Raw genomic sequence first — 24,342 nt, forward strand, 5'->3', positions numbered from 1 at the left:
CTCATCTTCAATCCCAGCTTTCCCAATCACTTATTCCTTTTAGCTTCTGAGGCAAGTAATGTAGTGGGCAGAGTAGGAGTCCGCAGCACAAAAGCAGAGGGAAGGGAAAAGGCAAGATAAAAGGTATTGGAAACGTCAAAACTTTTAAAACTTGGTGTCTTGCACTGGTTTTGGTTGTTCTGCTTGTACTCAACATCACTGAAATTAGAGATGGGGTACTTAACTACAGTGTCAGATATTACAAAAATACTAAGTCCATTTAGAGAAAGTTAGGATTAAATTTTATTACCAAGAATTTTATGTCTTCCTTTTACACACCCCAATAAACTGAGTACCATCTCAAAAAAAAAAAAAAAAAGAAAAAAGATATTAAATAGAATCTTAGGACAAGGACCTTTTATAACTTTTGCACTCATCTGTTAATAGGGGCAGCAGAGTTTTTAAAACTCACTTGACTGTCACGTGCAAACCTCTACAGGTTTTTATTTAAACTCAGCCAGTACCGTACCCTCCACAGAAATCATTTTCACACAGTTGCTTTCACTGGTTTTGAGAGTTGCAGAAGTATCCAAACAGTAACAGCAAGCATTCAATGTATCTATCGATACTCTGAAATCGCGTTACGGTGATTTATAGTGATGTAAGCTACTTCCATTTCATTCTGGTAGAGCTTAGACAGCTGCAGCATAAGCAGAGAAGAGCTAAGCATATTTCCTCATTTTCCCATCTGTCTCAAGGCAGATGTTTCATTTAACATTAGATAACCTGAAGAAATCTGTCCCATTTGTAAAATAATCCAATCAGAAAAAGTGGTTTAATGGTCTCAAAGGTCCAAAATATCACCACAATTATTTTTAATTTTTATTTTGAGAAATCTTTTTTAATCAGATGGACTTCCTACTGTATTTGTGGTTTGCTGTATAATACCTACATGCACAAAGTTCCTTCATATAGACTCATAAGGCATACAATTAAAATAAAGCTTAGTTAATGAAACTTTTGTTAGAAAAGCTTTTACAGATTACATTGTCAGTAAACTTTCTTGCAAGAAAAAGATTCTGTTGTCATTTTCAAGTAGAACAAATTTTTCCTTTTCTGCCATCTAGCTGTCTTGAGTAGCAGAACTTTAGAATTTCATCACTGTATTGTTCAAAGCAGCTCTTAATAGAGTCTCCTTAAAACAGCATCTTCTGTGCTGTTAGTGCTGTTTCAAGGCTTAGGGATGCTTTGGGAATGACTCAAACCTGTGGATAGTCTTCTGCCAGACTGATAAATTCACTTACAGGAAAGTTAAAGGAGAACTTGAGAATGCTCAAGGGAAGAGGATGCACCGCACAGTGAAAACTGAACTTGGTTTGACAGCAGCAAGCCATTAGCTTGGCTCCACAGACTGTGAAACCACATCCTTCAAAACTCTTCAGTACAGTGCATTCCAGACTGTAGGTAGTTAGGGCCTGGCGGTCGGAAGATGTCGCGCTGTACAGAAACACAGGACCCCCCTCCTGATAGCCAATGGTGCCTAGCTCATGACGTGAGCAGACGGAAGTGATGTTGTAAAACCCAGGCTATATAAACCTGTGTTATCTACTAATAAACACCATTTGCCATCCACCACATTGGTGTCTGTGCGCTGATGGCCCGAGCGGCCTGGGGGTGGTCGCCGGGCCGGTTCCTGAACCAGGTCGCCACGCCAACAAAGGCAACAAGTGGTGCCGAAACCCGGGAAAACTCGTCGCCTGGATTCGAGTGAACGGCGGCTGGAGCGGCAGGACCAGCCCGGCGGGGAGGACGCTCCCGGACCAACAAGGAGGATGGAAGCTCTTATGAAGGACCGGATTGTTGGACGCCCCCATAACCCGTACGCCCCGGTGACAAGAGGGGACAACGAGTCGGCAAGCACCCCGCCCACACCTGAGAGCTCCACACTAGCAGAATCCAAACGACACCAAAATAGCCTCCGAAGGAGGGGGCTGCGACGTTTTTGTGTAATTTTACTTTTGGGGCTCGTAACGCCAACTAGCGGTTTGTATGAACATCAACCATGGGAATGGGTGTTGGTGAGATGGGAGGATCAGAAAATATTACAAAAAATCGTTAGCTCAGGACCCCCTAGCTTTCAGGCAAAACTTTGTGACCTAGCCCCCACAGACCCCTGTCTGAATCACAAAATGTACTATATGTGTCCCGCCTCCAACCCCGGCAAATCTTACTATAACGCTCCTAATCAGTATTATTGTTCTCACTGGGGCTGTGAAACCATTGCGTCTCACTGGAAGGTAACAAAAGTAGACCCATATCCTAAGACCAGCTGGGGACCTCCGGGTTGCACCCCTTGGAATGCAAACTCGCCAGGAAGTTTTGGGTGTGATGACCCGTGTACCTGTAAATTTACTTATTTAAATGTAACCAATGAAAACGACTTGGGATGGACAATTGGCAAAACTTGGGGCGTTAGATACTATGAAAAGGGTACAGATAGAGGAGGATTGTTTTTCATTAAAAAACAGAAAGTACAGAGCAGTGCAGCCATTGGCCCCAATGTCGCAATTAAAAACGATAACTGGCAAAGAAAAGAAATCCTACCGAACCCCACCCCTGTCCTAACCAGCACCTTCCCAACTAAGCAAACAGTTCCCTTAAGCGAACCACACATTAACTCCCAATACTTACCTGATAAACCATTTTTTGATGTGTTAGATGCCACCTTTTGGTCATTGAATCAGTCAAACCCGAATCTCACGAGTTCTTGTTGGTTATGTTATGATGTGTATCACCCCTTTTATGAGGGCGTTGCCCTCGATGCCCCTTTTGACTACTCATCAGACAGCAATCTGACCCAGTGTAAATGGGGACCACCATGGAAAGGGATCACCCTAAGCCAAATCAGAGGCCAGGGCGTGTGTTTTGGTAATACCGCGCTGGCAAATTGGGATAGTGCTGTCTGCACGAAAACCGTTATGGTTAACAAAGCCTATAAGTGGGCGATCCCGTCCGCATCTGGAATGTGGATTTGCCACAAGTCAGGAGTAACCCCTTGCGTGTCTCTCGAACTTTTTGATGATTCTGCTGACTTTTGTGTGCAAATCTTAATCGTTCCTAGGGTTCTATACCATCCAGAAGAAGAGATGTATTATCATTGGGGAGAAGCTAACAACAAACGTCAAAAAAGAGAAGTATGGACGGCAGTAACGATAGCAACGCTACTTGGGTTAGGAATAGCCGGCACAACCACAGGAGTGACCTCCCTAGTAACGCAGCAACGAGGTCTATCTCAACTACAAACTGCCATTGATGAAGACCTGCAAAAGATCAAGAAATCTATGACCTTTTTGGAACAATCCCTCTCTTCGTTATCAGAGGTTGTTTTACAGAATAGACGGGGATTAGATCTCCTATTCATGCAACAAGGAGGCCTCTGTGCCGCTTTAAAAGAAGAATGTTGTTTTTATGCCGACCACACCGGAGTGGTCAGAGATACGATGGAAGAATTAAGAGAGAGATTGGCACAAAGAAAAAAGGACAGGGAAGCCCAACAAGGGTGGTTTGAATCATGGTTTAACTTTTCACCATGGCTAACCGCCCTGATTTCATCCTTAATTGGGCCTATCACAATGATTATAATAGCATTGGTGTTCGGACCCTGTATATTAAATAAACTCGTGTCATTTGTCAAGAACCGACTAGAGAAAGTTAACATTATGATGTTAGAACACCACCAGCTGTTCTAAAAATATACTTGCTCAGTGTGCCTTATACTTGCCATTGCAAGATGGTAATTTTTTTTTAAGGATTTTTTATATATTTTTTACCATTTTTAAGAATACCTCAGCACAAAATTCACCTTTTTTCACTATCCCCGATCACCCCTAGTCACACTCACTTACTCTTAGCTACCCCACCCCCCCCCCCCTCCCCAACTACCTCACATTCAGTGTTCCTTATGTTTATTATACATATATATTTTTTATACTTTTGTAGCTTACACTGTTTAGTTAAGCATAGGGAGGGGGAAATGTAGGTAGTTAGGGCCTGGCGGTCGGAAGATGTCGCGCTGTACGGAAACACAGGACCCCCCTCCTGATAGCCAATGGTGCCTAGCTCATGACGTGAGCAGACGGAAGTGATGTTGTAAAACCCAGGCTATATAAACCTGTGTTATCTACTAATAAACACCATTTGCCATCCACCACATTGGTGTCTGTGCGCTGATGGCCCGAGCGGCCTGGGGGTGGTCGCCGGGCCGGTTCCTGAACCAGGTTGCCACGCCAACAAAGGCAACACCAGACACCTCTTCCAATCAAAATGTGCTTAGTTATTCAGATCATGAGTTGTTCATGGTCGGGTCTTGACACAGTCCTAAGAGCAAACTTACAAATACTGGGATGCCGAATATGTATACAACAAAAGTTAAAATTTTCTGCAATGTCTGAAGGGACAGGTTTGATCCTACTGAGCAATTTTCCATTTCTGATGTGTTTAGTTACATTCAAATTACTCTTTACATTCTGCTATTTCCTTTGTTAGTGCTGAGAGTACAAGATCATTTCCAAACCACATGCATTACAACCACTGACAAAACTGGGAATAAGTCTTAAACTGGCAAAGTTTTTAAAGTCTTTAAAAATACTATAAGACAGCATTATCTCAGGTGTGACCTTCATTTAATTAATGAATACCACTATAACCTTCTCTAAATAAAATCTGGCTCATTATCACGAATCAAAATCACTGCTAGAGACAGGAGGCTTTTGAAGGAAAGACTACTCTTAACCTGAGTACCATCCCAGATTAAGTCTTGACAAAATGCTGTAGACCCATTTGTCATACACTGGAGAACATGTTCCAATATCCTCCTTGTAGAGAATTTAGAGACAGTGTCCTAGGTTCAGCTGGGATAGAGTTAATTTTCACAAGAAGCTGGGATAGGACACAGTCAGGACAACTGATGAGAACTAGCCAAGGGGATATGCGATACCATAGGACATCAGGCTCAGTATGTAACTAGGGGAGCTGGCTGGGGAAGGGGGGTAGAGGTGGGATTAAGGTTTAGGAATGGGCTGGCAGGGGAACAGCTGAGCATCAGGTTCTGGGTGGTGAGCCATTGCATTGTGCATCACTCATTTTATAATTCTTTTATTAGTATTATTGTTATTACTATTTCTTCTTTCCTTGTGTTGTCCTATCAAACTGTCCTTATCTCAACCCACGAGTTTTTACCTTTTTTCTTCTGATTCTCCTCTCATCCCAGCAAGACAGAAGGAGTGAGTGAGTGGCCGCATGGTGCTTAGTTGCCAGCTGGACCTAAACCACAACAGACAGAAACTATATGCCATTAAAAAGGCACTTTGTTTCAATTTAGTATGCATGGATCAGAAGGAGAGGAACAGATACGTGACTTCGAGTAATTAAAAGTTAGTCAAAACCAGCCTTGAACCTCATAAAGAACAAAGTCCTTTGAAACCAAACATTCAGTGAGATTCTATCTGAACCCACATCACTTTTTTGAATGTTTAATATCCATGTACTTCAGAGAAAGTAATTTAGGACTTAACCACAGCTGAAACAGATTGTAATCTTCATTACTATGTCCTCTGCAAAACAGATGAGCAACTCAAAATACCAAGTGACTTTTAGTTGCCATTTGAACTGATTGCTCTATGACTCCATGCAAGATAACAAGGGCTTGAAAAGTTCACCATGGAGAAGCAAGAAGCCTTATGGACCTGTGCCATCAACTCCTAAAAAACTTCAAGTTTTGGTGATCTTGCCCTTCCTCCTTCCTCTTACACACCTATGTTTTAAATTCCATCATTCATTCCATACATTCAAAAAATCTTAATCCTACAATGAAAACATCTAGTTACATAAAATGTTATATGTGATTCTTAAAACCCAGAAACCAACCACTTATTACCAAAGAGAAGGAAAAGGTGCATACCTAGTGAGTAACTGTATGGTAACCTAAGTACTGGGATTTTTATACCTTTTGTCTGAAGCGGTTACGGATCTCTATCAAAAACAACAATTTGCCCATTCTCATGCAAGTATTGCTTATTTTTGAAAAAGAGAGGGTAAAGAATCTTCGCATAGGAACCAAAGATAATTGCTTTTGGTATTTTAGTAAAAGGCCTTTAAAAATTGAGGTTTTCAGCCACCTCACTCCACTTACTGACCCAGACACACTGGCAGCCCAGTAAAACAGTAGCTGTCAAAATGGAAATCTGTCGTGACAAGCCAGAAGCTACCAGCAGGTAAGAAGTAGGAAGGGGCTACAATTAATCTGAATGCACATTTTACCAGCAATCACTTTACAGGGGGTCCCTCCCATATGTCACAGTCCTCCCAGCGCCATACTACAACAGCGGGGGCTTCCCACAGAGTCCCAGCCTCCTTCGGGTGCAGACACCTGCTCCACCATGGGGTCCTCCGTGGGCTGCAGGTGGGCATCTATGCCACTGGTGACCTCCACGGCCTCTGCCCTCTCACCATGAGCTGCAGGGGAGCCTCTGCTCTGGCACACCTTCCCTCCTCCTCCTCCTCTGTTCTTCCACTGACCTCAGTGTTTACATAGGTGTCTCCCTCAGAACTCCTCACAACTCCCACTCCTCTTCCCAGGTTCCCCTTCTTAAATATGTTACCACAGAGGTCTGCCCACCATTGCATTGGCTGGGCCTTGGTCAGAGGTGGCTCCCACCTGGAGCCAGGGGGAGCTTCAAGAAGCTTCTCACAGGGGGCTGCCCCGCTACCAAAAACCCCTGCTACACACAAACTCAACACATTCTACCCCTCACCTCTGCAAATGACGTATTTAAGAACTGTCATTAAAATCCACATTCATTATACAAGACAATAGTCACAAACTTCACTCACATCAACACAAAACCAGAAAAAAACAAAAAAGACTTCCCCACATTAAAATAACATCACAATACTGAAACACAATCCACACAATCCACCCCTTGTTCCTCCACCACAATTACAACAGAAATTCCCATGATTATTTTGCTAACAGGGTTTAGTCCATGTTTTGCCCATTACCTCTCCCAATTCCTATCCTCATCTCACATTCCTCTGCCCCACATTGGGCACCGAAAAGGTCTGCCATGGTTTAAACCTGGTTGACAGCCAAACACCACTCACCCTCCCCCACCTTCAGGGAATGTGGGGAGGAAGTTGGAGGGGTAAGGTTTAGATAAAAACAATTTAATAATTGAAATAAAATTAAAATAATAATAATTATTATTATAATAATAGAAAATGTAAATGGGTAATGCACAATCTGATTGCTTACCACACGCTGACCAATGTGCAGCCCGTTCCCAGCTAGTGATCCCAAAGAAGAGAGAACTGTGAAACCACCATCCCAAAGACCTAAGTGGAGCTTCTTGATCAACCCTTATGTATATATTGAGCATGACATCAGATTATATGAAATATTCCACTGGCCAGTTAGGGTCCGTTGTTTTGACTGTGCTCCCCCTCCAGCTTCTTGTGTACCTGTGCACTACCAGGACATGGGAAGGTGAAAAGTCCTTGATTTCTTAGCAACAACTAAAAATATCAGTACATTATCAACATTCTTCTCATAGCAAATCCCATACTGAATCCAAAACACATCACTATTCTAGCTACTAAGAATGAAGGAAAAAAACCGAAACAAAACAAAAACAATTAGCTCTACCCCAGCTGAAACCAGGATACATCCCGGCGTAGTTTAAACCCAGATTACAGCATTTGATGGTTAATTAATTCAAACAAAACTTAAAAGATTTTAAAGATCTGAAAAATAATCCATGTCTTTGGTTTAAGAACTCCAGTGATCAAAGCTTTCAACTTCACTGATCTGTCCAATAATGCTTCTGTGCTGCAAGATGAGCAAATGTTGCTAGAATTGCCCCATATCTTGCAAATGGTTAGTAGGTATTCTGTATTCTTTCTGGATTCAAATGTACACACAGTAACTTATATAAAGATAGCTACCCATGAACCATACAACTCAAATGAAAAGGAGCTTTTCAAAATATTTCTTCTTTTGTTCTTGAAACTCCAGGAGGGCTTTAGGATGCGCTCCACTCACACTTCTCCTATTGTTCTAACATTCAGCTCTTTCAGATATAGATTGAACTAACCATGTAGCACAGTTATCGTCTCCTTTGAACTCTTACTGCTGCAGCTTTCTTACCCCACACAAGATCCTAACCTTTCAGTACTGGAAGTGTGAAAACAAACCTGATAGTTAGCATTATTTAGTATTAACTTATATAGCAGGATTTTAATCAATAGAGCATAAAACCTTTTTTTCTTTCCACCAAAAACTATTCAGTCCTCCATATCTTCCAGTATTTGATTGCTTCAGTTCTTACCTTGAAGTCTTGAAACTTCAGTTTTGAAAACATTTTACCTTTTTCTTTTTTTCCTCTCTTAAAACAAATACAATTGTTAATTGAAAACATTGAGGAAGGGACACAAGAATGCAATACAAAATCGGGACCATCTGATCTGGGACTTGCAGGTGTTAAAGCAAAAGCACCAGAGGCTTGTATGATTTCAAGACTGCAAGATTTCTCCGTGTTAAAAATACAGTAGAATGTGCTACTAAAAGCTTTGTTTTTCTTAACAAGGAGATATACAAATCATTTCAATAATACATCAGCCCATTAACGGTTGGAATAAAGCTACAGTTGTCAGCCATTGCCAGCAGGAAAAATGTTCATAACCTCTTGAGTTTACTCCAATAGCTTGTAACTCTTTGTCACTATACCTGCAAATGGCTGGATACACCATCTAAAAATTTACTATATTATTTCACTATTTTGGCATATTTTTCAAGTATCCAAGTGACTTCCCCTCACTATCTTTAAGAACATTTCACTTTGTTCAACATAAAGGAGTTTGTACTGCTAGACTTAAGAGAAACAGCTTTGAGTCTTCAAGAGTATAAATCCAACTGATTAAAAAAATTAAAATTATACAGTTTTTATGCCTTGTATCAAATTTAGACACCACTGCTAATTTTACAGCAGACAGTATTCTAACAAGTACTTTATGTTTAGAGGACACAAAGTACAGTGAGTATAAATAGCAGAGAACTCCAGCTTTATTATGCAAGGCATACAACACCTTTCTTTTAACTAGCTGTTAACACAAATTAAATAGAATCTGTTTTCACAGTGACCCTTTTCAAAGTTTTATAGGAAACACCTGTTGCAACTACTCATCATTGCTTTAAGACCTCAAGTACAATAGGATAGGAGAGAGGGAGATACTCAGATCATCTGCACTGATGGCATTTATGACAGTCCGAGCAATACCAAGCAGCACTGCAGAGCAGAGCCAGTTTTCTTGAAAGTCCTCATAAATTTTTGAATTTTCAACACTCTCTGGCTCAGTGTAACATGAAGAATCTGAGGGTGCCAAACAAGTTGTGAAGTCTAGTATACATACATCTCGAGCTCCACCAGTGATGACTCAGACAACACCCTGTACCAATCCAGTTCTGGCCTCCTGTGTTTCTATTCCACAATTCTCACTCTGCAATGTGCATCTGCCCCTTTCTTTGAAAACACACAAGTCTGAGAACACAATCAGCCCCTTCAAAGAGCTGATTCAGTCCAATACTAAGCTAAGATACAATTACATATTTGCCTAAAAGCTCCAAAGTGAAGAGAACCTCATTAAGTGATAAAAACCGACATTTAACTTCTCATTGATAAAACTGACTGTACAAGTCAAGGCAACATAATCAAAAGGCTTGATTATTTTTAATAAGCAGGAACACAACAGTCCTAATATTTGGAGACAACACAGTAACATCTGACTTTTCTGTTATGAAGACTCGCTCTTTTCTTCACTAATACCTTGGACTGTGTCAACTAAACTACTAAATTAGTCCTAGGACAGACTAAAGACAAAAGTTTCAAGTTTTCTGTGAGACATGAATTGTCATTTCCACTTTGCTGAGTAGAACTTTAGCATAAATGAAGTATTAGGAACTTAATTTTTTAAAACAAAATTAATCTTTAGTTCAGTATGCTTATGACAGTATCTCTGAAGTATCCAATTCTATCTTTTCAGGTGCTTTTAGAGAGAAATCTACAGTACTTCATATATCAATTTCAGTGTTAATGCCTTACAAGTTAAACATATTGTGAAAAACTATTTTGATCACAACAGCAGCATGGAACTTTTCAAATCCTACCATGAAGCTCCTAGCCCCAATTACATCACCTAACTCTAAGCCAAGCTACATTGCTGCTTCTTTGCTATCTTCCTCTTTCTCTCCCCCTCCACCACTGATAGCCATACTAAAATACCAGGAGAAAGTCATCACTTACTAGAGAGGGTGCACTTCTCATGAAGCAGCATTGGCTCCTATTTTAGCAGACCCTTCTTTAGTGTCAGCCCTATAGGCCTCATGTAGCACACATATTTCTCATGGTAAGTCTTTCATTCCATCCATTAGATGTGACAAACTTCCCTTGAAAGACAGCCACAATGCTGAAGGGCCACAAGTCACTTCCGTCAACCTGCAATGGAACAGCTGAACTGTCAAGACACAGTGAGGCCCTCTATTCCACAGCTGTGCAAAAAAACCCTCAGGTCCATTTGCCCTCTGCAGAATCAAATGCAATGAATATACACTTGTCAACCCTACAAAGGCAGGGAAAAAAACCAGTAACCTGGACAAAGGAAGTGTGCTCAGCAGAATTCTCCTTTTTTCCTGTTGTACCCATGTAAACTGCACTCAAGCCAACTGAGAAACAGGCTTTAATATAAACAGCACTTAAAATGAAGACTGCCATTAGAGTGACAAAAGCACATATGCTTGCAGTAGAAGAATGAATAATTGAGAAGAATTAGGGAAGAAATGGCAATGTTCAACAGGTAATAGAAAATAAAGTGAAAAATAGTAGTTTGAACAAAGGAGGAAGAAAAGGAAAGTTATTCTGGAACAAAGAGAAAATACACCACCAAAATACCATCTAGTTTACTGTGGGGTTTTTAACTCCTTCCCATTTGTAATGAAGCAGACTATAAAGACAGGGGAAAAAACTGCACTCATGCTATAAGTACAAAAAAAAAAAAAAAAAAAAAATTGTCCAATACAGTAATTCTAGCTTTTTCAGCTCTTGGCTTATTTTGACATGTTGACTATACCACCTTGACCATACTAAAACAGAACAAGAATATAAAGAATATAAAGAGCAGCCCTAAACTGATATTCTAACCCAGCCATTTTAACAGCTTTTTACCTTTACAGCTTTTCAGGAGTTAAGTCCAATAACTTTATCCACTAGAAGCAGCAGAGAGCACAGGGGTTTGAAAGTATCTTTCAACAAAACACAGAAGACATTCATAACTACATTTCATCAGCCATGTTTCTCATAGGCCGCATGTTCTGAACTCAAGGTGTCTGTATTTAGGATATATCGCATGAAGGAAAGACTCCAACCTCACACTTTTGGCAGGCTTAACGAAATCATTACAGCAACATAAGCCTGCTATCTGGTATTTCCTTAAATTGCTATGTTGCTCATGTAAAACAAGCTCTACATTTTCAAGTCAGAGTGCAGAAGCCAGCATTCTCAAGTACTTGTCTAACTGACCAGAGATTTATTTTTTTAGTGGTTTTTTTTTTTTTTTTTTGGGGGGGGGGGGGGGGGGGTGTCTTTTAAGATCTGAAACAACCATCTTTTGCAATCCAGCTCCAGTGCAAATGATTGAAGAATGCACCAACTTTCCTGTTCAAAAAGGTTCACAACATTCTCAACAAGATAATAGTGTTTGAAAACTTAAACTTGTAGAAAGAATTATACCTTTAAAGTTCTCACATTCCATTTATTTTCATTTCCTCATCATCATTAGATCTAGTGTTCTGCATGTGTGTAAGAAGGAAGAAGTTAAATGTCTACCAATACAAAAACATGCATTATCTTCCACAAAGAAATGATGTTTCACAGAAAAGATACCTGCAATTATCAAACCTTTTGGTTGTTTCTTGTGGGGTTTTGTTTGTTTTGGTTTGGGTTGGGTTTGGGTTTTTTTGTTTCATTGGCCATGTTTCAATAAGGAAAGATTTCCAAAATTTAACCACTAAGACTTGTTTTCACTGCATAATCTAATAATGTGTTCAAGAAAACCTCATAGAATATATGGAATATCATTCAATCATTCTAAACTTTGCATCAAAGTCACTATTAACAGGTAGCTCTGCAAATTCTAACCAAAAAGCAGAGCAACACAATTACAGTATCACTATCTTGTCTGTCAGTGCTAATGCTGCAACATGACACTGGTTTAAGGGACAAGACTCTTGACAGAAAAATCTAGTGGAATTTAGACTAGCACTTAAAAACCTGAATTCTTTGCTGTGACCTGATAACTGCTGTGACCTGACTTTTGCTGTTTTATTTAAAACAGAAAATTCGCTTCATCAGTAGGCAGGAGCTGAAAGGTCTAAAGTATTAAGGCAACAAAATAATCTCACTATGAGACTAGTTTCACTTGTTTAAGGGCTTTGACGGCCTCATTTTTGTGGTTTCAGAAATTACCAGCTGCAACCATCCACTTCCCTTGCCATCTTGAAGCAAAAATTCCTTACACATCAGGTGCTTATTTTAACAGCATAGAATATTAGCAGAAACCACTTATGAAGGCAGCTTTATGCCAGTACAGACTCAATGCAGCAGTAGAGGAAGGGGGAAGTCTTCAGGGAAAAGCAGGTAGAATAAGAGCTAGATCCAGCAACTTGCCTATCAGCCGTAACTCTCAAGTGTTGTTCTTACAGCATACATTAGTAAGATCACCCAAAATGATAGTCTGTATTTCCCTTCTTATGTCCAGTAAGATTTACACTTTAACAAGGAGTAGCCATGAAAATGTTCTCTAAATTGTCAAATACCAACAGCTTAACTGAATCTCAGGGAAAGTAAGCAGTTTCTCTTACTACAACTTACTCAGCACCTGCTGCAGCACGAACACAAGCTTCATATATTTGACCTATCAAGAGAAATTAACTACCTCCTGAACAGAAATTTCCCTTTCCAGCCCTCCATATAGTAATTTTGTCACATGCTCAAGTCTGTCTCTCTAGAGTCAGAAGTATAGAAAACACATCTTTGAACAGTACAAAAGTTAAATCTCTCTTTCTTATCCAGTCATGGTAACGACTGGATAAAAACTACAGCCTCTGGGATAGTTTAGTTCTAATCCACAAATGAGTTGGAAGACAAGTTCTGCATTTAGATTTTTGCACAAAACTCCTCAGAATCCCTTAAAACAAGGCACAGATGTCAGTTTTTACAGGTAAGGGAAGACTGTTGGTGAAAATAAAGAAGATGAAACAGAAAACCATTAGCTAAGCAGCTAGCTCTTTCCAGCTTCAAGTAAACAAAGACAGCACTAACAGCCAGATGAAACAAATAAAAATAGCAATTAACAATAATAAAATAGCAATAAGAAGAAATAAAATCAGTAGAAGAATGGATCACTAGACCAACTTTTTTTTTTTTTTTTTTTTTTTAAAGAGGCATCTATGTGGAAAACTAGTGTGAATGCAGACAACCACTAAATGGCTTTTATGGTGGAAGGAATCAGGCATTTACAACAGCATTTCGCATGGACACACTGATTCTGTGATTCTACGATACACTGCAGAACATTTCTACTCCACAGCAGCAGATCAGAAAGCAGCAAGTTGCAAAGAAAGCAGTGGCAAATCATCTGTGACCTAAAGCTTTTTATATCAATCTTTATTCATTCTACATGAAAAGCTATCCATCATTAAAAACACCACTGAACTTACAGACAGAATTAATAATTAGCATTCAAAGAGATGGCCATTACCAACAAAACTCACATTCATACAAACTATTCAAAAACTGTAGGAAGAAAATATTCTTTGAAAAGGTTCAGCCTAAATAGGGTCTGACAGTCCACGCAAGGAATAAATAAGTAAATAAACACTACTTTTGCTATGTATTGTAATAATTGCATTCCAGGTATACATTCCCCCCAGGAATTTTTAAAAGCAAAATCACTTTCATACACCCTTATTGCTTCCTACAACAAATTTCAAACACTAGATGGATGTGTGACACGTACAGAAAAAAGGGAAGAAACAGTCTTTCAGCGCAAGATGTTAACTACTGCAGTCTGCTAGCACTATCTGTAGGCTTGAATTTGGTTCCTCTCTGCAATTCATCAAGTAGTGCTTTTGGAAATTGAACTATGCCATAAGGGACAATCAAAATAACTTACAAACATTAATAAAAATGTAATAGTTGATGACATCTTCACTGACACTCTCTCCCTCCATTATTTAGAACACAACTTAATAAAATACCTCACAAAAACCACATATTGTTAAAAGTCTGGCTGACAAGTACAGAGAGGACCCTGCCTCACAGTGATCTCCACTCAGCAAAATCCTGGGCATCTGAAAGACTTTTTGTCTCAGGATGTACAATGTGTACATCTCTTCATACATTATGAGCATTTTAAAGAGTAATTTCAGGGAAAAAAAGTTCATTCCTTTGATTTTGGATTAAAGCTGGGAGAATAGAGCACTAAATTTTTTTTTTTTTCCATTTCCATGCTAAAATTGTCAATGTCTCCAGATGGTGATAATGGATGACTAACTGGTAAAAAAGGCTACTTATCATGGGAAGCAATAAGTGACTAAGGAATCTGGGGGAGAAGCAAAAGAAGCTCATTTTTCCCTTGTCTTCACCCTTCCACTTAATGTATCTTACAGTAACATCAGACCTAATAATGGAAGCTACAGAAGAGGAATCTGGAATCTTTTCACTTATCCTTATACTCTGTATTTCCTCATTCTAAAGATAAAACCGATCTCCATGACACTTTCCAGTCACCTCCAGAAATTCAGTTCAGTATCAACTCATGCCTGTGATTGGAGAATAAATGTCCTGACAGAGGAGTGGCTTTGCAAGTCTACCTCAAGTTCCACTAGGCAAGTCACTTGACCCATCTGGTGGAGCAATGGAGGGAGGAACTGAAACATGGGGACAGAATGTACTTTCCCTTCCCAAAGAGAAGTAGCAAAAATACTTCCTTTGAAGACCATAATCCATTTACATACTTGATCACAGAATGGCTTATATACTGAGCTAGTCACACTTACTTGTGTCCTACTGCATTGTTAATTTCAGTAAAAAAGAAAAAAGGCCAGTGTAAAATACCTTTTTGTCCAAGAAAAATGAAAACACTACAAGGTGTTATCCTCTCTGCATCTGTAACACTCTGTCCAAATTCAGGCCATTTTTATTCATAGAATCATAACCACATATGCATAAACTATTATCATTTGGGCACAATAACCTTACATAATTTGAGTAATTGTTACAGATTAGAGCAAACATATTCTTGACAAACAATTTTTGGTGGTAGCATCTAAGACTATGCCTAAAAAGTTTCATTTAAAATGACTGCAACTAATACAGTACTTTTTACACCTACATATTTCAAAGATAATAATAAAATTAAACCTTTGAGTGCCAAGATTCACTTAATACCTGGTGGATCAATATACATAGGCTGCTTCTGGTAACTTCTGTCAAATCTTGAAAGAATTTGACATGCAAGAAAATGAACTGAAGAAAATTAGCTCCATTAGCTACCCAGAAGCTTTTTTATGTGGTCCAGTGCTATTTATGCTACCTCAGATATTAAGCCTATACAAATCTAGACTAGTTTTTCTTGTGGACAATGGTTGAAATAAGTATGAATGAAGCATTTTATGAATATGAAAACAAGTCTCTTCTGAAATGGTTACAGAATGATCTAATCTTGGGAGGGATTTCCACCTCATTCCAGTCAGTCAAGAAATAGAAGTACAAGATTTGAAACACAGGATTAATAAATTAGTATGCAAATAAATTACTTATTCTGGTGCCACCAAGCATAATGCCACTATTAACAAAGATAAAGAATATTAAAAAACACCTTTCAATTAAACTGCTCCTGCTCAATAATAGCTAGATTGAAACTTTTGGAAAAATAAGGTATTACCACAATATTTCAAATAGACTAGATTTTATATTTCACTGTAGAAATGGATACAGGTTGTAGCAATGAACTTCAGGATTTAAAAGTACAGATTCAGGGTAAGGTAATGCCAATTTACCAAATCCAAACACATTGGGAAAAGAGGGTTAGGAAGGAAAACACATATATGGATTTTCCGGGGGGGGGGGGGAATGTTGGGCATCTCTTTGCAATTTGTCTGAGAACAGTATAAGCATAGGTCAAAGAAATTTCTTTTATCAAGATTTTAAGTAAACACCTGTGAATTAATCATCATCTTATGGCAACTCAATACAAAAAGTATGATCTTAAAGCATAAATTGATTTAAGATGCAAGGCTACTTTGCAATCAGACTTGGGGAACTGCTACAGGAAGAGGCAGTCTAGTTACTTACTTTATTCAACAAATGAAATAAATCCATGGAACTGTTCCTAAAAAAGGTAAATGTTTATCTCTAAACCTGATGGATTTCATTCACAGAGTTTATTTTTTTACTACACTGTTTCCACACCAACACAAAAGAACTTTTCCACAAGTGTAGACTTTTGCACAGGGCAAGAACAACTTCATTTGTGGATAAGAAATTCTAAGGGAGCATTTAACAAGTGGTGGTGTTATGCTTGCTTTTCCCTGAAAAAGATTCAGTAAAGCTTGAAAAATACTCAGTAAACAACCAACTAGTATAATGCTAGAGCAAGAAAGACTAAGGGAATCACTTGCTGTAACACCACAACTGGCAGCCTTTCATAAGTACAGACAGAAGCGATCAGACAAACACTGTACACTAGTTTGGGGTTCACAAGATAGGAATAATTCAAAGGTGGAAAGAAAAGCATTTCAAGCATTATTTGATTACAGTGTGTTAGCATTCTCTTAAAGTGAGGAAACAGTATTAGAAATATCTTTAACAGATACAGATTTAACAAGTTAGAGTCTGAAATATAAATAATTTGATTAGAAACAGGAGAATATGTATTTTCAGCAGTGTGCATGATTAGGTACTTAAGCACATAAAAATTTATCTTACCTCTTGCCTATTTTGAATCCTCAAATCAAGATCAAAGTCTAGAACATACTTGATATTTTAGGAAAAAAAATATAAGTGAAACAAAACCCAGTTATTATCACAATAGAACAGTATGAAATACAATGATCTGAAACACAGGAGTTAATATAAGATCCCAGTTCATTTTGACCTTAGCCCCTACACACAACTTTAACTTCCAAATGTCTTTATGTCCAAATGATTTTTGTTAAAAGTCACTCTGAATGAACAAAGCATGCCCCTGTGTTAAAAAAAAAAAATCCATTCTGCAAATAAATTCTACTGATTGTCAAATTTATTTTAACTTACTAGACAAAGTGTTTATTTTTATTATAACAATTTATTTGTTGTATTGAGCAGTAGCAATGTCCTCCATAATCAACTGACCTATGTCTCTCATTATGGCAATCTGTGCACTCAGACTAATAGTTCAGATACAACAAGAAATGTCAGAGACAAGCATTCATAAATAAAGAATATATAAGTTAGCCAGCTGTACTGTAACTTTCAGGTTGTTCTTTCAGGTGACAAACTAGAAAAAGCCATACAGCACAACACATTACCTGAAAAATCAGCAAACACTGCACTGGCAATGCTTACATATGGTCATTAATAAATGATGTTTATGGTTACAAACATTATATTGTTTACATGCACGTTGCAGGAGAAGATAGCAGAGATGACCTGTTCCAGCATAACACCATGCATAAGTCACACAAGATTTGCATAATATCCAGTAACATCACAATGACTATACAATAGTCAACTAAAGATGGTATCACACACTGACTGGTTATAGAGAGTGAAAAGAAAGTTCTTAACTAAAACTGAAAAACTTGACAAGACAGGCATTTGCAAGTTAGCAAATCACATGATACTCATTCTGGCAACCTGAAAAAATAACTTTCTTAATTAAGCAAATACTGCACAGCACATTCTCGCCCACACACAACATATACAGAATGCTTCCTACCTTAAGCTATTGACAAAGCAAAAATATCTTGAGTTTCCAACAATAAGGATAGCCTCACACAAGAAGGATCCTTATTGCCACCAAAAGACAAGCCCTTTTAATGTAGACAAAGTTCTAAGTTATTGTCAGTCATGAGGTCAGAATACAAAATAAATTATCTGTTAATGTTAAACTAAATATATGTCTGTATGGATAATCAGAAGTCTCCTTGCTACTTTGCAGAGAAATAGAAAATAATGGTAGAGCTAGTTTGAGTAAGTTTTCCCACTAGCAGCAAGACAACAAAAAAGCCTGATTTTCTTTACACTTGCATATTTCTCCCTTACAATCTTACCCTGCATTGTAATAATGCCAACACACACACCTCAATTACCTCCAGTTCTCCCCCCACACCTGCTCAACAATTTCCCCCACTGGCTCCGTTAACTTGTGATTTGGAAAAGAAGCAGTCATAACTGTGAGAGCAGTCATCTTTTGGCACAAAGAACAAGTAACCTAAGCTCACCATAATTTGTCATTCCCCCTACTTTTGAATGCTCTGTACTACTCCCTGCCTCTGAGTAATACATGATGTGTTTGACAAAGGAATAAAAAGATGCTTAAATTCCTATGTATAGTATGAAGATTCCTAATATAAAGTCCTGTTTCTGATTAAGAAAAAAAAAATAATAAAAAAAGGGAAAATGGTATCATTGATCAACTCACTGCTGTTTATTCCTTCCTACAATGCTGGCTCTGCAATATGACTGCAAGACTTCAGGTCTCTGCTGTAGCAATCAAACTTTCAACACCAAATAAGGCTTTCAATCTCACTAGTTCTCACCTCACTGAATATTTCATTTTCATAGCCTGTTGACTTAAATATAGATGCACTTTTTCCGTAAAATTAACTTGAGAAAATCTAATTCAGGTAAGAGCAGGAAGTTTTTTCTTGGCTCTTTAGAGCAATTATAGAACAAACCACCGCTTACACGGAGTCTTCAGTTTGGAATGAAACTATGTTACATATCACAATAGCAAAGACTGCTTTCAGTGCAGAATAACACCTTTCTCTCTTTCCTTTCATTGCACTTATGACTTACTAGCTAAATTTACAGTTTAATACAACAAGCATGCTTTTTAAAAAGGTAGGTGCAAGGAATACACCATTATCAATACAAGCTTCCATGTAGTAACTCTACTTCCACATATGTACCAATTGGACAATAGTTTCAAAACAAAAAACAGAGAAAATGTTTATTTTTACAATGTACAGTATCTCATTACACTTTCTTGTAAGCTAGTATCATCTCTTAAAACACTAGCTGAAAAGTGAAACACTATCAACATGCATGCTTTTCAAAACATCATGTCCACATCCACTTTGTAGGTTGTACCTAGCTTAGAGCTTCAATGGAAATGCTTCTACTTCTTAGAATTTCCCAGAGAGTTCAGGAATTTAATCTGGAATTATTTCAGTCCTGTGAGATCATTACCTGACAAAAGCTAAAAAGGCCACCTGGGTTAAACAGTCATATGGGAAAAAGGAAAAGGAAGCTATTAAAGCAAATGTAGAACAGTTCTTGGCCAGAAAGCTTACTTATATCTCAAATATAAAGCTTAGAGATGACCTCTTCTAAATCATGTAGATGGTCAGATGAAGTAAGAGTAGGTTGGGCAGCGGCAGCAACTAGAAGCTGTACTTTATAGTCTCTTAGTAGCAGAAGTCTTTCATAGCATGGTAATTAATATCTGCCATTCTAGGCATTAGTATTAGGCTAGCATAGCTACAAACTCTAAGCCAAGTTTAATACAACATTTACATGTGTTCAGTCTTGATTTTCTATGGTGACAAAAGAGTAACAAGATCAAGCTGGCTAGGTCAGCCCACATAAAGAAATCAAACCAATTTTCCTCAAAAAGTGATTTACAAAATGCTTTAAAATGTATTTATTTCCAAGCTTTCTGTGCAGTACCTCCACGCATCTCTTTGGAAACTGCCTGACCCTTTTCTAATGCATCCTACATGATCTCACCAAGTACTTTCAGTTCTGCACAGGTTCTGTATTCTCTTAAACACATTATAAAATATGTACAACTTAAATTGAAATAGTAAAGCTACTGGAAGAGTACAAGGTTTCCATTTCTATTTACCCTGTTACCAACCAAAGAATTTTATGAATTGCAGAGTACCTTTATGAGACATGTGATAAGTACCACAGTTCAGATTCTCATCTGACCTTCCACTAAAAGAACAAACATAAAATTCACAAGTATCCTACCCAACAATATCAATAATAATTTTTTAAAGCACACTATATAGTACTAAAAAGACTCATAACAACAAATTCAGCATATGCCTAATAGTTCATGCTGTAAAAGAAAACCAGTTTACAGTGGAAGATACATACATGGGATGCTCCTTAAACATAAGGTTGATCTCAGCTGGTTGGGTTTTTTTGATTCAAACATTATCAGCCACAAACTTAACTCGTCTGTGAAACTCTGAAAGTCAATTATGTAAGATTATTTTGAAAAATATCAAACAAAATATTTCCAGAAGAATGTTCCTGAGCATATACAAATAATAAAACAGAATTTCTGGTTTCTCAGAGGCACACACTTCATACCAAAGGCAAGAAACAGCTAAACTGATTGGACACAAAGCATGCATAGAGTGATAGGTTTGCAACACTTAAAAAAAAAAAAAAAAATCACAAACCTGTGAAGTAACAAAAGAACATCCAAGTACTTCATAAACCATAATACTCAAACTTCCTATGAGCTTTATTAACTTCTGGCCATGCTAAACTTTCCACAGAGGACACTCTGAAGTAATACCTGATATTTTCAGACTAAAACAGACCAACTTAAGTGACCAAATCTAAGAGCACCACAACTCAGTGGTTGAGAAAATAATCAGGATTTTGTAGTATCAAATATATATATGTGTGTGTATATATCCTTACACCTTAAAACAACTCAAACCTCAAGCATTCTATATTTTATCTATGAGTACCACTTCATTTCCTGTCTCACAAGACTTAAAATCCCATATGCCACTTAGATACACAGCACTGAAGACACATACCCACACAGCTGAGGTCGTACACGCAAGGGACATGTCCTCTCTATTCTCTAGCTTACTGGAAACGGTATCTCCACCACTACCAACCGCCACCCCATCCCTCAGAGCGACCCTTTCTCCCAAAGCCGTGGGATTTTGGAGTCCTGTACATGCAGGGACAACTCGGGACAGCTCCGTCTACCCCGGCTTGCCAGGCAGCACCGCCATGCCCGCAGCTGAGCTGTCCCAGGCCCCTTCACACAACAGGCAACGCTGCTCGGAGGTAGGAAAGGATGGAGTTGGGGGGTGTCAGGGTTTCCTTTCTCCCACAATACAAGATCCACCTTCCCCTGGGACTGGGGGGAGCTGTCCAAACAGACAAAAAGACAGAGATAGCCCACAGAAGGTTCCCTGCTGGGGGAGGGGTGTTTGGGGAGGAGAACCCTCCACAAAACCCAACCTCTTCTGTTAACACACACACCCCCCTACCCGAGAACACAGCGTGCTTGCTGCAGCAGGGAAAGTTCAAGCACAGCCCTCCCCCGTCCGAACCCCGGACACCTAGGGAGCAGAGGGCCCGCTCCTCCGCAGACCCCCACCCCCTTGGGGCGGAGAAGACCCTCGTACCGCACTCTCCGCCCGTCCCTCCCCGCCCCGCACACCCGTGCCGGGAGGGCCCCCGCAGCCCCCCACTGCAAACACCTCGGGCAGGCCCGCCCCGCCCCCAAGACCCTCGCCTGGCCTCAAACGGCTCGCGGCCCTACAGCGGGGCGGGGGAGAGCCGGGACCTCGGCCCCGCCACCGGCGGGCCATCGGCGGGCCCCCACGCCACCCCACGCGACGCCGCGGCCCCGGACTGACCTGACGGGGGAGGGGCGGCGCCGTGTCCGTTGACAGGGGAGGGGCTGGCGGGGGGTTTTCGTCCCCGCCACCGATCCTTCGCTCCCCGGCCCGTCCTTCCCCGGGTGCCACTGCAGTAAGAAAGCAGAGGACGCGAGCGAGGTAACGCGAGACAGAGGAAAACACCAGCCCCTCTTCCCCTCCCCCGCCAAAAAATTAAAATAAAAAAAAATGAGGGAGAGGGGGAGGGGGGGAATAAAATTAAAAGGCTCGCCCCGGAGTTTAAAACAAAGAGACGGAAATAGCCGAGCGCGGCCCGAGCAGAGCCGAGTGGGGGCGCAGCGCTGAGGGCGCATGCGCGCGGCGCTCCGCCGGGCACGGCTCCAGCCTCCTCCTCCCCGGGAGCGGGGCAGGCCCGCAGCCGCCCCCCCGGCTCCGGCCGGGTGCTCGTGCCTGGGGGGTGGGGTCCGGCCGTGGGGCACCGCCCGTGGGGTTCTCAGTGCCACTCGCCAGCAGCTCCGGCCGCCTCGGGAGCCTGGCCCCATGGTCGGAGGGAGGGTGCCCGGATTTCCGGGGTGCCCGGGTCCCTGGGGTGTCCAGCCTTGAAAAAATCAGTCGAACTTGTGAGCAGGGTGAGGTTAATGACGGTGATTTACTTTTCGACAGGGTAGGGTATGGCCTTTTATTGCTCTAAGATGTCTCATGTCTCAAGGTTTTCTTCAAAAGCACATAGGCGTCTTTTTAACGGATGAACGTGGAACTTCAATAGGAGCTGGGAGAGCTGGTGGCAAGACACACAACTTGGTGACAAACTGCAGGTGACTCGAACACTCCAACTGATGAAATTAAGAAGATTGTGGCTTCCTGAAAGTTGAAAGGTATGAGGCCTTAGGTCAAGGAGCATGCTTAAAGCTTAGGAAACCCATACCAAGTTCAACTTCACTCTTAAGAACCTGAATGCCAAGGTTGCAATGACAAGTTCAACTGTCCAAACTCAAGTCACCAGAGCAAGCTTTATGTTCCCAATTATGCATATATTTTTAATGTAATGCTTTAAAATACCTGCATGTTTCACTCTTTCTTTCCTCCCTGCCAGCCACAAGACAGTCTTCCACTTAGTCTAAGAATGCAACTTGAAATGGGCTGTCTTGACATGGCACAGTCCTACAAGATGTTTTCCTCCTTGTCCAACAAGATGTCAGGGTCTGTGCTTGGCTCTAGGAGCTATGTTATGCAGAAGCTAAGCCTGTGTTAATAGGAAATATGCCAGCACTGTAGATTTGCTCTGTTTAACTTCAAGGGTTGTGTGGTTAAGTGGATGCATCTTGTCCACCAGAAATTTAAATGCTGTTTTCAGTTTAACCACAAATTACTTTGTGTGGGCCTTTGCTTACAGAGGAAGTAATGGGGCCTCCTGCCTGACTTCTGGAATTGGGGTTCAAGTAGCCAGAAGCAAAAGTAACAAATTATAAGAGTGTGCATGAAATTATAAACTGGATGCCTCCTTTTTTTTTTTTTTTTTTCTGTTCCTCATGTTTCCAGAGCCAAACACTGCAGGTCAGGAAAACCATTAAGGCCAGAGTCTATGAGTTTTGGTTTTTTTGTTTTTCTCTTATTATAGATTTTTTTTAAAGATGGTACCTGAAGCAAGATGATATGGCCATGCCTACTCAAACAATTAATCTATTTTAATATACCCCTTATGACAAGACTGTTGTGACCCTCAGAGAGCCAAGGCAATTGTTTGCTCTTTATTCAACCTCATTACCCTAACATCAATTCTAATGCCTTTGGCAATGCCATTAAAGAGTGTTAACCTGTAAGTGATATTTCTAAAATATGAGCTTAGCCAGTGACTAGAGTATCTAAGATCATAACTGAGTAGATATGAGTGCCTTGTCTGAACTGCAGCACTTGATACTAGGAGAGGAATGAAACCCTTTGGTAGCATTGCAGTCAGTGAGTGGTGATCAAACTACAGATTTTCAGAGAATGATTCACAGGTAACTGGAAATAGCATTTAAAGGATTTCTTTGGTTAGCTTTACATGTGTTAGTCCTCACAGTTTTCACACAAACAAAAGCATAGTGTGAACGCAGGTAAATTGAAGCTCTACCTTGTGGAAGCATGTATTTCCTAGCTAAAACAATTCACGGAAGAGAATCTATCAGACTTCTCGACAGGAAAAAAAACCCAAACATCTCAGGTGAAATAAGTCCTTTAGGACTTCTAACAGTGAAAAGGTATTGGTCAGCATGAACACATTAATGGTAATGGTATAAACAGGGAAATGTCTAGAAACCCAACAAAACAGGATATTTTCATGAGCAGTAAAGCACAAAGTAGGCAAATACATGACAAAATGAGTTTAGTTTAAGACTGACCATAAT

The 24,342-nt window shown here is 39.9% G+C and overlaps 1 protein-coding gene across 4 annotated transcripts in view; it reads right to left on the reverse strand.

The window, feature by feature from the left end:
* The window catches only part of PCGF3 (polycomb group ring finger 3), a 69,694-nt gene extending 47,426 nt beyond the window's left edge, over window positions 1-22,268 (reverse strand). For 3 of the 4 annotated variants that reach the window (XM_074856202.1, XM_074856200.1, XM_074856203.1), the window contains exon 1: window positions 21,974-22,268. The gene's annotated coding sequence lies outside the window, so the exon portion shown is untranslated. Of the gene's footprint in view, window positions 1-5,217; window positions 5,249-21,973 lie in introns of those variants that run through there. The other variant, XM_074856201.1, reaches the window with a different exon arrangement.
* Window positions 22,269-24,342: the final 2,074 nt, after the last annotated feature.

This window comes from Strix uralensis, chromosome Z (assembly GCF_047716275.1).
Source record: "Strix uralensis isolate ZFMK-TIS-50842 chromosome Z, bStrUra1, whole genome shotgun sequence".
NCBI lineage: Eukaryota > Metazoa > Chordata > Aves > Strigiformes > Strigidae > Strix > Strix uralensis.